This window comes from Sarcophilus harrisii, chromosome 4 (assembly GCF_902635505.1).
Source record: "Sarcophilus harrisii chromosome 4, mSarHar1.11, whole genome shotgun sequence".
Classification (NCBI taxonomy): domain Eukaryota; kingdom Metazoa; phylum Chordata; class Mammalia; order Dasyuromorphia; family Dasyuridae; genus Sarcophilus; species Sarcophilus harrisii.
In genome coordinates, this window is record NC_045429.1 from 247,965,761 (window position 1) to 247,978,600 (window position 12,840).

At 36.1% G+C, this 12,840-nt stretch overlaps 1 long non-coding RNA gene across 1 annotated transcript; it reads left to right on the plus strand.

The window, feature by feature from the left end:
• Window positions 1-10,744: 10,744 nt before the first annotated feature.
• LOC111720636 lies at window positions 10,745-12,407 on the plus strand. The gene is made up of 2 exons (XR_002770244.2): window positions 10,745-11,159; window positions 12,152-12,407. It is a non-coding gene; the product is annotated as an uncharacterized LOC111720636 (long non-coding RNA).
• The last annotated feature ends 433 nt before the right edge of the window (window positions 12,408-12,840 follow it).

Here is a 12,840-nt window from a genome sequence, read left to right on the forward strand (position 1 = left end):
AGTCAACTGGATTTATTAGATCTTCCAGACAGGGAATGCTCTTTGTCTCTTTTTTAGGTGGCTGAGATAGGGATTTACTTATACCTGGCCCCATAAAAGTGAATTCCCAGTGTAGCCAACTGCCTAATAAAGATCCTCAGTGAAGGGGACAAAGTTCCCAAAGGAAATGGGTTTGGTAGATTGGATTTGTACGGTTTTTCTATGGTCTGCCATCATATTTGAGGGGCAATTAGATTTCACTTTCTGGATTTAGATTCTAATTATGGGTGTCCACCATATAATCTTAATATGTGGGCTGATCAGTTGGTGAAATTTGAGCAGGAGATTGGGAGAATTATGACTTGGAAAATATTAATGTTACTGTGAATAAGCTCTCTGGATATGGGAGAAAGTCAGTCTGCTTCTCTGCTTGGTGGGAACTTTCCTGTGGAAGGAGCTTTGGGTATGGCTCCTGAAATATGGGATTGATATGAAAGCAATTGATGGCCAGTCCCTAGGACTGCTACCAAAACTTTTCAGTATCAAGACACTAAGGGATCCTTAGTCCCTACTAAACCTGAAGTATTCTTGTGTCTCAGATAAATTTGTATCATTTGGGGAGACTACAGAGAGAAGAACATGGAAGGGAGGGTCTTAATTAATTCAGTATGTGTAGAGTGTCTTTCCAATTTCTTTCCAAATGGAAATCCTTAGCATTACCCAAACCATTTCTTGTACTTTTATACCATAAAATATCAGGTCATCTGCAGGTGGTAGTGAAAGATTTTTTTTCTAGCGATGGTAATGAAGAAAGCTGAAGTACTGTGTTATACTAGCTCCCCTTACAACATCTCTATGGTAACTATGAAGAAGGCATATGGTACTTGGTAAATTATAGTGGTTTCTGGGAAGTTGAATAAAGTCATCATATTCATCATTATTCTTGATCTTATTATTATTGTTGAGCAGGTAGTCCAGACCTATTGTCAGTGATGTGATGTTATCAATTTTGCCAATTCTTATTTCTCTTTCTGTCACTAAGACTAGTCATGAGCAGTTTACTTTCCCAAGAAAAGATATCCAATATATTTTCATCAACCTTCTTCAGGGCTAACTGAGTTCTCATTTAACTGATGGCCTAATGCAGTGGTTCTCAAAGTATGGTCTAGAGAATCCTGGGGATCTCTGAAACCCTTTTAGAGGGTCTACAAATTCAAAAATAGTTTTTATTTCCAGTATGGTAAATGTCTATAAATATAATCCAGATAAACAAAAACTCTTTGGAGAGATCCTCAATAATTTTTAATAGGAAGATACTGAAAACAAAAGTTTGAGAACCACTGGCCTAATGTTTCTCCAGGCTACATAAAGTTATAATGGCAGAGGGCTTAGATCAAATTAGGGGGCAAAGATTTTATATCACTCCCCTAATGTGTCTCTGGAACAGAGAAAGATGATGGCAGATGGACTAGGGAATACTGAGTATTGTATAGCACAGGGACTCAGTAGCAACTCAGATTTCAGGACTAAAATCTCCCAGCATTTTCCCACAAAATGGTTTAGGTTCATGTATCCTCCTTCCTTCTATCTAAAGGGATTAATTTTTCTTAAAAAACAAACAAAATATTCTTAGGATCTAATTTGTTCTTCTTTCTCTGAATCAGCTTTCTGGTCACCAAAGATATAAAAGTTCCACCCAAATGCTATTGAAAACCCCCTAATTAGGTGGATTTCTGAAGATCATGTGAACCACATCTTGCCTTAATGACCAGATGGATTTCCATGTGGAAACAAGGGGTTCAGAGAGTTTAAGTGTCAGTATATCCTAGTTTCATATTCTTGCTGTTTTAGGGCAAAGTAAAATTTCATTTACTTTTAGTCCTTTTACAACTAGATGATATAGTGGATAGAAGTCCAGGCCTGAAAACAGGAAGACTGATCTTCCTGAATTCAATTCTGGCCTCAGACATTTACTAACTCTGTGACCCTGAACAAGTCACTTATCCTTTTTTTTTTACTTCAATTTCCCATCTGGGAAATGAGTTGGAGAAAGACATAATAAACCATTTCTGTATCTTTGCCAAGAAAATTTCAAATAGGGTCACAAAGAGTCAGACATGATAAAACAACTGAAAAACAGCAATATACAATAGCACAACTCCTTTAGTCAACTTTTCAATGACTTGTAAATGCTTCATTTTGTACCAAAATTAAACCTGCACTGAGAGTGCTGGCATCAAAGTATCTCTGCAAGGTCCAAATTGAAATTCCTTTCTCTAAATTTGCGGTCACTTAGGATTTAATGCCAGTACACTAAACAGGTTTAGTGTTTGTATAACTTTTGTACTTATTGCCAAATGAAGCCAATCAGACAAATGTCTTTATGCCATTTTCTGAACTCTATATAAATGTAACCTCACAAAGACCTGAGGAAGTCACCCTTTCTTTCTAGTTCTTATTAAACAACTGAGTAACTTTTTTTCTAACACTATTTCAGAATTTAGGATTTGTTCTCACAAACATGTATCACAGTTGATTTGGCAGATGAGGAAATTAAATTAAATTAAGAAGAACTTGCACTTTTCTCTCCTATTAAGTATAACTCTCTTAAATGATATCTAATGAGGGGTAGGTACAGGTTACCTGCAAGATGGGCCCCAATGAATGACTGTTACTCTTAGATCTACATGAACTCTTCCAACCCAACAGAAATGATGACTATTTGCACATCTCATCTAGAGTATCTGTAATGGCAAATTCAATCAAACTTCTCACCCTTCATACTATGAGTGCAGGGTGACTAAATCATATGAAAATGAATTTGGTAACTGTTTGATAAAATTAATAAAATTGCTATAAGGCACAGGTAATGTTCATTTGTAGCTAATATGTGGCAGTAGAATTCTGTTGTATTTAAGTTTGATACTATAGTCCAGAGGATTCTCTGGCTATCTTTTTTGTTTGTGTTGTTTAACTTGAGGAAAGGGAGCCATCTGGAGCTGGAAACTCCTGGCCTTGGTGGCAGCCTTGTCAGGTTAAGAAATTAGCAGCTCCTGTGTCTTTTAGTTAGAGATTACTGATGGAGTTCAGCGCTCAGCAATCACAGTGCCTGTGGCCTTAGGGCCAGGACTAAGAGGCAATGGCAGCATCCATGGACATTTTTACTTTCACTCATGGATACCATTAGTATTCCCCAGTATAGGGAAGCATCAGTAAGCAGACAGACAGTACTTAGCCCCAGCAAGATAGTGTCAGCTCTTGTGGTAATGACCTGGATCTAGAATGCTGCAGCCTTATTTATCTCTCCATAGTGTTGGAATTACATGCCTGAGTAGAAGTAGTGATATGGGCAGTGCTGGGGGGGGGGGGGGGGGGGGGGGGGGGGGGGGGGGGGGGGGGGGGGGGGGGGGGCTGTGGCAGGATGGGCTCCTTGGGGCAACAGCACATATGGACTCCATCATCGTTCTTTGTTGTAATCTGGAAGAGAGAAAATCTTTTTGCATCCGTGTCAGTACAGTACCTAGTGTTTGACAGACAACTCCTTCCAAGGAAAAAAGTTAGAGGACCAAGGGATGCAGTTTTTGTAAGCTGGTTTGTTTCTTAGCAACAATAAGTTTGTGAGACTATTTATCAAGACCCTATGAAAAAAAATGAGGTTGTCTTGTACTAGAGTACTCTAAAGAAATAAAAATTCAGGACTATTATCATGGAACTCAAAGAAAGGTCAAGGCCCTGGCTGGTAGGAACAATGAGTGGGTGGTAGTGTAGGACAAATAAATATTGATCATGGCGCTAGGGCATGCTCCACACAAGAGGGTAAGGACCTCTCAGTTATGATCATGATCTGTGATAAGTTATCAGTTACTGTGTCATCATAAACATAAAAGTCCTATTGTTCTTGGTGTTTCTTCTGTTCATTATCACTGATTACATACAAAGATTTACAATCACCAACCACATAGACCAGATTATTAAGATTTGAGATGGAGTTCTTCTGAAGATGGGGAGGGGAACAAGTTTTTGATTTCTGAAAGTTTCTGTTCTCCATATTCTGTCATCTTCTTTGACAGGATCTTTACATTTCTGGATTTCATGGGTATTTTTTGATAGAATTTTTATGTTTTAATTTTTCTTCTCTTCTAGTACAGCTTAAACCAATCTTTTTGCAGCAATGCTATGGTTGCCTTGTAACAGCCTCAAAATCTTTAAATGGTAGAAGATCATCTAGATAATTTATCACCAAGTGGTGGAATATGGTAGGAACAATATCTAGGATCTCTTTTATAGAGACTAAGAAGATTTTTTTATTTTAAAAATATTATTTTCAATGATCCAGCATTATTTTTTCTCTTTCCTCCTTTATAAATAGAAAAAAATAGAAAGAAGGAAATGCAGAATCTCTGTATTTTATGATTATAATTCGACAAGCATTTATTTAGCAGGGACTATATTCCATGCATTAAATTAAACTAACATGAGTAGGACAACATTTTTTTTCCCTAGAATCCTATTTCACACAGACTAGTCTTGTTTTTTTCTTTCTTTCTATAAAACATATTAAAACTAACCTTGAGATTGGTCCATAAGATTAAACAAAGTTTGAACCATGAATGTAAGAAAGTAGCCATTCCTGAAGGCCTAAGTAAAAAAAGGGGGGATTGTGAAATGGTGTAGTGGATAGAGCATCAGTGCTAGAATCAGGAAGACCATTCAAATCCAGCCTTACACATATATATGAGCTCTTGACCCTGGACAAATCACTTAACTTTGTGTTAGTTCTTCATCAGTAAAAATAAGTAAGCTGGAGAATGAAATGGCAAGTCACTCTAGTATCTTTGTCAGACATGACTGAAAAATAACTGAACAGAAACACATTTTTTTTTAAATAAAGAAAGTATATAAAGAGTAACTTTTTTTTGTTCAGGCTTGACTGGCATGCCAACAAAGCCAGTGAAGAGGCAGGGAAGCTGTGCTCAACTGAATCAATATTGTGTCTTTGCTGAATATCCTTTCCAAACTATGAGTTAAGTGTATTTCCTTTTATTACTGTAATCTATGTGGTCTATAAATATCTCATTTTGTTCTAATCCCCGAAGTGAACCATTAAACCTCTCTGATCAGTTCTTGCTTACATCAGAGAACATTTACTGAACTGCTTTGACTGAGACTTGCCAAACCTGCATGTTAAATATTTGTACATGTTCCTCAAGCCTGGAAGCTCACTGGTATGGGACTCTTTCTTCACTGGTTGGACATCATTCCTCGTGCTTGTATAAGGGATGGGGCAGAGCTGGTGAGAGTGAGAGAGGAGAGGTATCTGCATTCTTCTAGTTTCTAACTTTGAGAGAAATGATGTATGATACCAACTTCTTTTCTGATTGTTGAAGGGAGAAAAACTCTGGGAAGAAGCCAACCTGAGAGAAGCTGGCAGCTCCTGTGCTCCAGCTTGCTATATGGCACTCTAGAGTCTCAGACTCATTCAAGGAGAAAATTCCCTGAAGTTTCTAGCGCAGCAAACTGAAGATAGAAACATGATGGCTTCTTCCCAGAATCTTTTTCTCACTCACCATCACACATCTTTCTTGAAATTGTAAGCTAGAAGAATCTGGATCTCTCTCCTCTCACTTTTGCAAATTCTGCCCTGCTTTTCATGCAGACTTGGGGGGCATTGATCTCCACCAATAAAGAAAGAGTTCCATATCAATGGACTTTGTGGCTTGTGTCACATTTACTTTCAGGATGTGTGACTTAGTGTTGAAGATGACAAAGTACTTTCTTTATTAGCTGGAAGATCTGATGACTCAGATCTTTGATCTCTTTTCTTCTTGACTCCAGATCATGTCACTACCATTCAAATATATCCCCAAAAGGTAGAGAGAAAATTAATTTCCCCTTTCTCCATTCTGAGAGAAATGATGAACATTTATTAAGTAACTATAATTGTCATTCAACTAGGTGAGATGAGCCTTGACCTTAAGATCTTTGGATGTTTTTTTCTGCTTTGGGTTCCCTTTTACCAATGTAGAATAAAAAACAAAAATAAAAACAAAAACAAAAATATTGATCTTGAGGTGGAACTGTTCCATACTAGGTGGAAAATTCAAGAGGGTGGAAATCTTGGATCCTTTAATCATAGCAGGAGGAGGGACTCCATTGCACAGGATATCACCAACTGGGCAAGGAGGTAAGTCTCAGAGTCAAACATTACAGAATACATGAACCATGAGGAAGTTGTCTGGAGAATATAGAGCTGAAGTGAAATATTACAATTTCTATTCATGTACATGGCTAAAGTTCTGATATTTTAGTCTCCACCTGGAAGAGCATAAAAATAATTATGTCATTATTTTTTGTTTAAGTGGTTTTGTTAATGAGAGTTTATGATGTTAAACATTTATATGTAGGAAATAAATACCTGTCCCTTTCCTGATTTACATTATAAATAAGTATATTTCTATCTCTTCCTTTAGACTAGCTAAAATTCAAGTTTTAAATAATTTTTCATAGGGGTATTCTAATGGCAATAAAATAAGCCAGGTGTTAAAATGGGAGCTTAACATCTCATTTTTGAGTCCAGAATCTCTCAGGATTCACATTTGCAATCTAGTGTATAGGTCAGAGCAGAAAGACGTCTTAGTACATAAGTGCCCTAAATCCCTCCACCCCTAGACCCAGTAAATGATGATAATTGTTAGACTTAAACTTAATAGATAATAGGATCATAGAAATGGAGTTAGAAGTTTCCTTAGATGTTGTTGAGTCCAACCTCCTCTTTTCATAGATAAGGAAACTAAGACTTAAGGAAGTTAAGTGATGACCAAAGTCATACAGATTCATGATCTCTTCAATATGAGTATTCCCTCATTGGTGGAGATTGCAACCCATTTATAACTTGTTATCCTGCGAAATCCATGGTCATCTTCTCCTGGAAAGTATCCACAGATTATCTACCTAACACATTTAGAACTGTCTGCTAGACCACAGGAGAACTATACCTAGCCCTCAGATTGTACATAGTCTATTTAATAAAATAAATAAAAAATACAACATAGATAATATATTTAAAATCTAAATCATGTCATGGATCAAAGTGTTCCTTATGTATGACTTAGTGGTCTCCATTTCAATTTGAATTTGACACTACTGGTTTTGAAGCCCTTGTGCCACTACTTTATACAGGATCCCTCACTTTCACTATTTGAATGGGCCATTTGAATGGCCCAACTGCAAATCTGATCATATATTTCCCAAATAATGTCATTTAGATCACTTTTGTGGAAACATGCTACATTCTATACCCTGCTGACTTTCTAAAATTCTAAATTTTAGGATTATCTCTAATCTCTTGCTTTCTATAATAATAGATAGCATTTATATAATACTTCAAGGTTTGCAAAGTGCTTTACAAATATATCTTCTTATACTTACACTAATCCTGTGAGGTAAGCACTGTTATTAAGGCAAATTAAGTGACTTGCCCAGAGTCACATAGACTCTAAGTATCCAAAGTAGAATTTAAACCTGGGTCTTTTAAACTCCAGGTCAAGAACTCAGTCTATTGTACTACCCCCACTTTCCCACTCTTTTCTTTTTCTTCCTCCTCCCCCTCTTCCTCCTCTTCCTCCTCTTTCTTCTTCTTCTTCTTCCTTCTTTCTTTTTCTTCTTCTTCCTTCTTTCTTCTTTTTCTTTTTTCTTTTTTTTCTCCCTCCTTCCTTCCCTCCACCGCAATATTTTGGGTCTTTCTTTGTGGAATTTGTTGTTTGGACCTATGCTTTCAATGGTGTAGGGAACATCTGGTGGGGAGGATAGTTAAGAAAACCTGGGCTAAAATCTTGCCTCAGACAATTGCTAGCTCTAGAATCCTGAGTAAATAATTTCATCTCTGTGCCTCAGTATCTTCATCTATAAAATTAGAGATTTATATTTGATAAGCTTTAAAGTTCTTTTTAACTTTAAACCTGTGATCATATGATTTTTCTGTAGAATTTCCTCTGTAAATTCTAATCAGCCTGCTACTTATGATGTAAGAGAGATAAAGTGGCTATCCAAGTAGTACTGATGTGGGAGAGACAGGATTTGTACCTGGATCTTTTTGGCTCCAATGCTAGCTCTTTATTCCCTATACCTTCCTGTCTCTTCTTTGAGAATTATAAGGAGTAACAATAATCTAAATTGATGAGGGATAAGTAATGACTTGTAATGTTCTCCTTTAAAGTGTAATGTTCTCTGGGAGCAGGTTTCTTGGGGGGCTTCTGGAAGCAGCCTTGCTTTTAGTTCAATAATCACAAGTGCAGCCAGGGATTAAAGTCCAAATCCTTTATTGTCTCTTTCCTTGGGCCCAGTTAGCTTTCTTAGAGGCCTATCTCCTTGGTTCTGAGAGCTTCTGCCTCTAGCTTCCTTCGAATGAGCTTCTAGTGGGCTTCTGTTCTAGTGGGCTTGGCCTTTAGTGGGCTTGGCCTTTAGTGGGCTTGGCCTTTAGTGGGCTTGGCCTTTAGTGGGCTTGGCCTTTAGTGGGCTTGGCCTTTAGTGGGCTTGGCCTTTAGTGGGCTTGGCCTCCTGGCCCTGAAAGCTTCTTGCTTATATGCTGTACACTGAGTACACACCAATCATTATGTCACTAGGAAACCATTATTTATTATCAATGTTAAACTAGATTTAATCACTGTCTCCTCAATTCCATTTACTTAGCACCTTGTAAGACTCCTAACAATTACTGATCTGAGAAAATATCTAATTATTACCTGCAAGGTATTTATTTTTTCAACATTTAATGAGTGCTGACTGAAGAAATTCAAGAGAAGTTACAATTTTTAATTTTTTATGATGCAATAATATTCTATTACATTCAAATAGCATAATTTGTTTAGTCATTACCTAATTGGTGGGCAACAATCTTGTTTATAGTTCTTTGCCCAAAAAAAGTCTTACTATGATTAGTTTGTTACACATTATACCTTTGTTTCATTTTTGAGTTCCTTGTAGGATGTGTATAGTAGTGGCTTCCCTATCAAAAAGTAGGAATTTAGTGACATTTTAGCAGAATCTCAATTTACTTACCAAAATGGTTGGACCAATTCACAGCATTATAAACTATATATTATATTAGTATACCTTCTTACTATTTCTTCACTCTTAAGAGACTATGTTCATCTTGGTCATCTTTTCCAAATTTACTTGCTTTGAAATAAAACCTCAGAGATTCTTCATTTCTTTTATTATCAGTGGAGTATAGTCATTTTCATCTGATTAAGTCTTTTGCAATTTTGCTTTTTGAGAAGTTATACTTTGACCATTTATCCATGGCTCTTGATCTGATAACTTCTGTTAATCCTTATTTGATATTGGTTTAAAAAAAATAGTTAAGTGGAACAGACTAGGCAAGAAGAATTAGAAGCAAGTTCAATATTCTGATATTCTATAATTTCAATAATAAAAATCACTTGGGATAAGAAATCCTTATTTGAAAAAGGTGGTAAGGGAGGAAGTAGGTTTTAAACCAACATATACTATGTGCACTACAATAAGATCAACATTATACACATGACCTGAACATTTATGTCATACCACAAAAAAAAAAAAAAATTAAAAATAATGAACTAAAGCAGTTTTCACAATGCTGGCTACATGGCAGAAAGAATAATTGAAATGATTGAAAAAAACAAAGGTTTGAACTTCTCAGAATATCAATTTAAATAATGCATACATGCACAACAAATTGTGACTAGGCTTCCTCAGTTTAGCATTGGCCCTTAAATACAGGGGAAGACATTAAAAGGAAACAAATAACAGCATATAAATTAGGATATGAGAAAAAGTAATTTGATTTCTAAATAGAGGAAAGATTAGGGGCTTTCCAGGTTGGGAGGGGGAGAAAGAACAGGTGATATTTCCTGAAATCAGAAAAAAGAGATGTCTTACCACCCCCTCAAATATTTGTATTCAATCAAAGAAACAAGGAAACAGTAACTGATTGATTATGAGGCCAGTTTTCAGAGACAGCATATGGATTGTTTCAAATGTACAACTATGAGAAAACTTTTCATCAGTCCTTGGATATGACTGGGTTTCTACTCAGTATAACTTAGGTCCTTAATTAAGGGTCCCTAAGCAGCAAGTCAAGGTGGTTTAGCTTCTCAGATGTGCAGAGCTCAGTTCAAACAATAAAACAAAGTTTTCTCACAATTCCCACAATTGAATTAAGTTTTCTCACAAGACAGAAATTGGAATGGACCCATAATTGAATAGAAAGAAAACTGAGCAATTTCCAAAATTAAGTCACAAGATGGAGTCAGTGTTGTTCACTCAATTCTCACAATTCCCTCAGCTAAGCTTATTTGACTTAACCAAATAAGGGATAAAGAAGATAAAAAAATAAGAAATAATAATTCATTTTGATTAAATGAAATTAATAAATCTTTCCATAAATAAAAATCAATATGGGTTGAATAATAAAGAAAACTATTAAATTGGAAAAATATTTGCATCATACTTTTCTGATAAAAATATGTGATTCAAGATATGTAGGGAATTAGCACAAACTATTACCTAATGATTAAGTGGCTAAAGCAAATGAACAAATTCTTTTCAAAAGATGTAGTTTATTAGAATTTTAGAAAGGAAAATGATAATTACTATAATATAGTATGGATTCAACAAGAATGAGTCATGCTAATGTAACATTCCTCTCTCTCAGGGTATTTCATTCAAGCGCATGGACTTTCCTCCCTTTCTGAGCAGGCATTATTCCTAATAGACTATGTGGAAATTGGAACATGCATCGATATTTTCTTCCTGCTTTCAGTATTAAGTGACTCATTGATGGGCTGAGTTCCCTTGATTGTTTGATTAGTTGGAAAAGTTAATGATGTGAGGTGTCATGCTAGGATAGAAAAGGTGGTTTTAGAAGTTTTTTTAGACAGCTTTTGAAAGGTTAAGATGTGAGCTTACCAAGAGTAAGATGTAGGATGTGACAAATCACTCCAGTGTCTTTGTAAGGAAAATCCCAAAAGGGGTCATGAAGAATTGGATACAACTAAAAAACTACTAAACAACAACAATAACAAAAAACAATATAAACCAAACAAGGAGAATACTGACATAGAACAAGGAAACCACTGAAAGGAAGATCCCATTTCTTGTCTGGATGGATAATGTCAATTCAGAAGTGAAATGCAAAACAGGTAATTATCAGCCTTGCAGTCACTGTGTTCTATCAGTGCTTAAGTATTAGCTTTTCAATGTATTATATTAGTACTAATAATTTATTGGATTGAAAATGCATAAGTAGGAGATGGAGCCAAGATAAAGGAATGATAAATGGCAATACAATGAATTACTCTCCAGGAACTCCAAACAGATCTGAAAAAAGTACCAGATTGAATCCTCATGGCAATATGCAGAAAAAGCCTTGCAAGTCTCTTGTTCAGCTCAGCTTGGTTACCATTTGGTAACTCATTACTCAGTACTATTATAGATTCAGGGCAGGGTGAGAAAGGGACCTGTGAAGGGCAGTGGTCTTCTCTGGAAGGGAGACCTTGAGAGGTATAAAGAGAAAGGAGGAAGTTCAGAAGCCAGTAGTTCTAATAGTAACAGTGGTATGGCTCAGACCTTAGCTACAAAGCAAAGTCTCATTCCCAGCATATAGCCCAACTTGCAGAGGTATGACTAGTGTGGGAATCCCAGATCAAAGAGAAGCCTACAATTCTGTCACTCTAACCCAACAGAACTTTGTGGTTGGTTGATGGGAAGGGTAGTTGTGAGGGTCTTTTTCCTATTTGTAGCATGGAGTATTATTGTGTGGCTCGAAGGGAGGCAGAATAGACATCTGTAGGCTCTTTATTGCTCACTCTTCTCCAGATGAGATTTTATTCCCTGTCAGGAGTGGGGAGCAGGGACTTGGGGTCACAGAGAAATTGGGTATTGGGCTAGAATTATATCCATCTGCTCCCTTATGTATTATGAGGATATATCATGTTCAAATTAATTTCTAATTGCTGTTTTATTATTGCAGGGAAACAGGATCCCAGACTTTATATTTAAAGCTTTACTCCCTAACCACCAAATAGCAGTTCCACAAGGAACACATATTTGACAGCAAAGAAACCCCTTTAATCTATATAAACAAATGTCCTGGAATATTTGACTAACCTTTGTCTCAATTCTCTCCATACAGGTTTTCCTAAGCTTAGAAGACACTAAGACTTTCCTTAATACTTAGATGGTTCAGAAAACTAATAGCTCAAGACTGTTACAATTATTTTCTTACTGCCTGAGTGCCAAGTAGCCACTTGGAGTTGGAGGGGCTCTGAAATGCCTTACTGGCTGATCTCAAAAGGAACTTCATTCAGTTGAAACAACTCAAGGACTATCCTTGTTGAATATCATTCTCTTGGTATGACTAAATAAATCTTTTGTTTTTTTTTGTTGAATGATCTACAGTGTCTTATTTTGTTCAAGTACTGAATTTAAAATATCAAGGGTTGACCTGAATCAGGTCAATCCCAGAACAAATTCTTAGGAGTTAGAGGCTGTCTAGTGGAGAGACGGTTTGTCATTCAAATGGCCTAGGTTATTCTGGGCTATAAGACAGGCTTTATAAATTTCTTGAAATTCAATCTCAACAACATGTAAGACTAACACAAAGTTAAATTTTATATTTGAAAAAAATAGTTACAAAAATTAAATATTGAAAACTATAGAAATGATTTTGAATCAATTAAAAGCTGATTTTCAAATACAATGTAAGAGAGAGCTTTTTATTCATTTTCCCCTTAAATAATTCAGTCACCGAAAACAGAGTAGATAACATAGATAATGAGATGTTAATGTGTTAACAAATTGCTAACCTCAGTGTTCACTTTG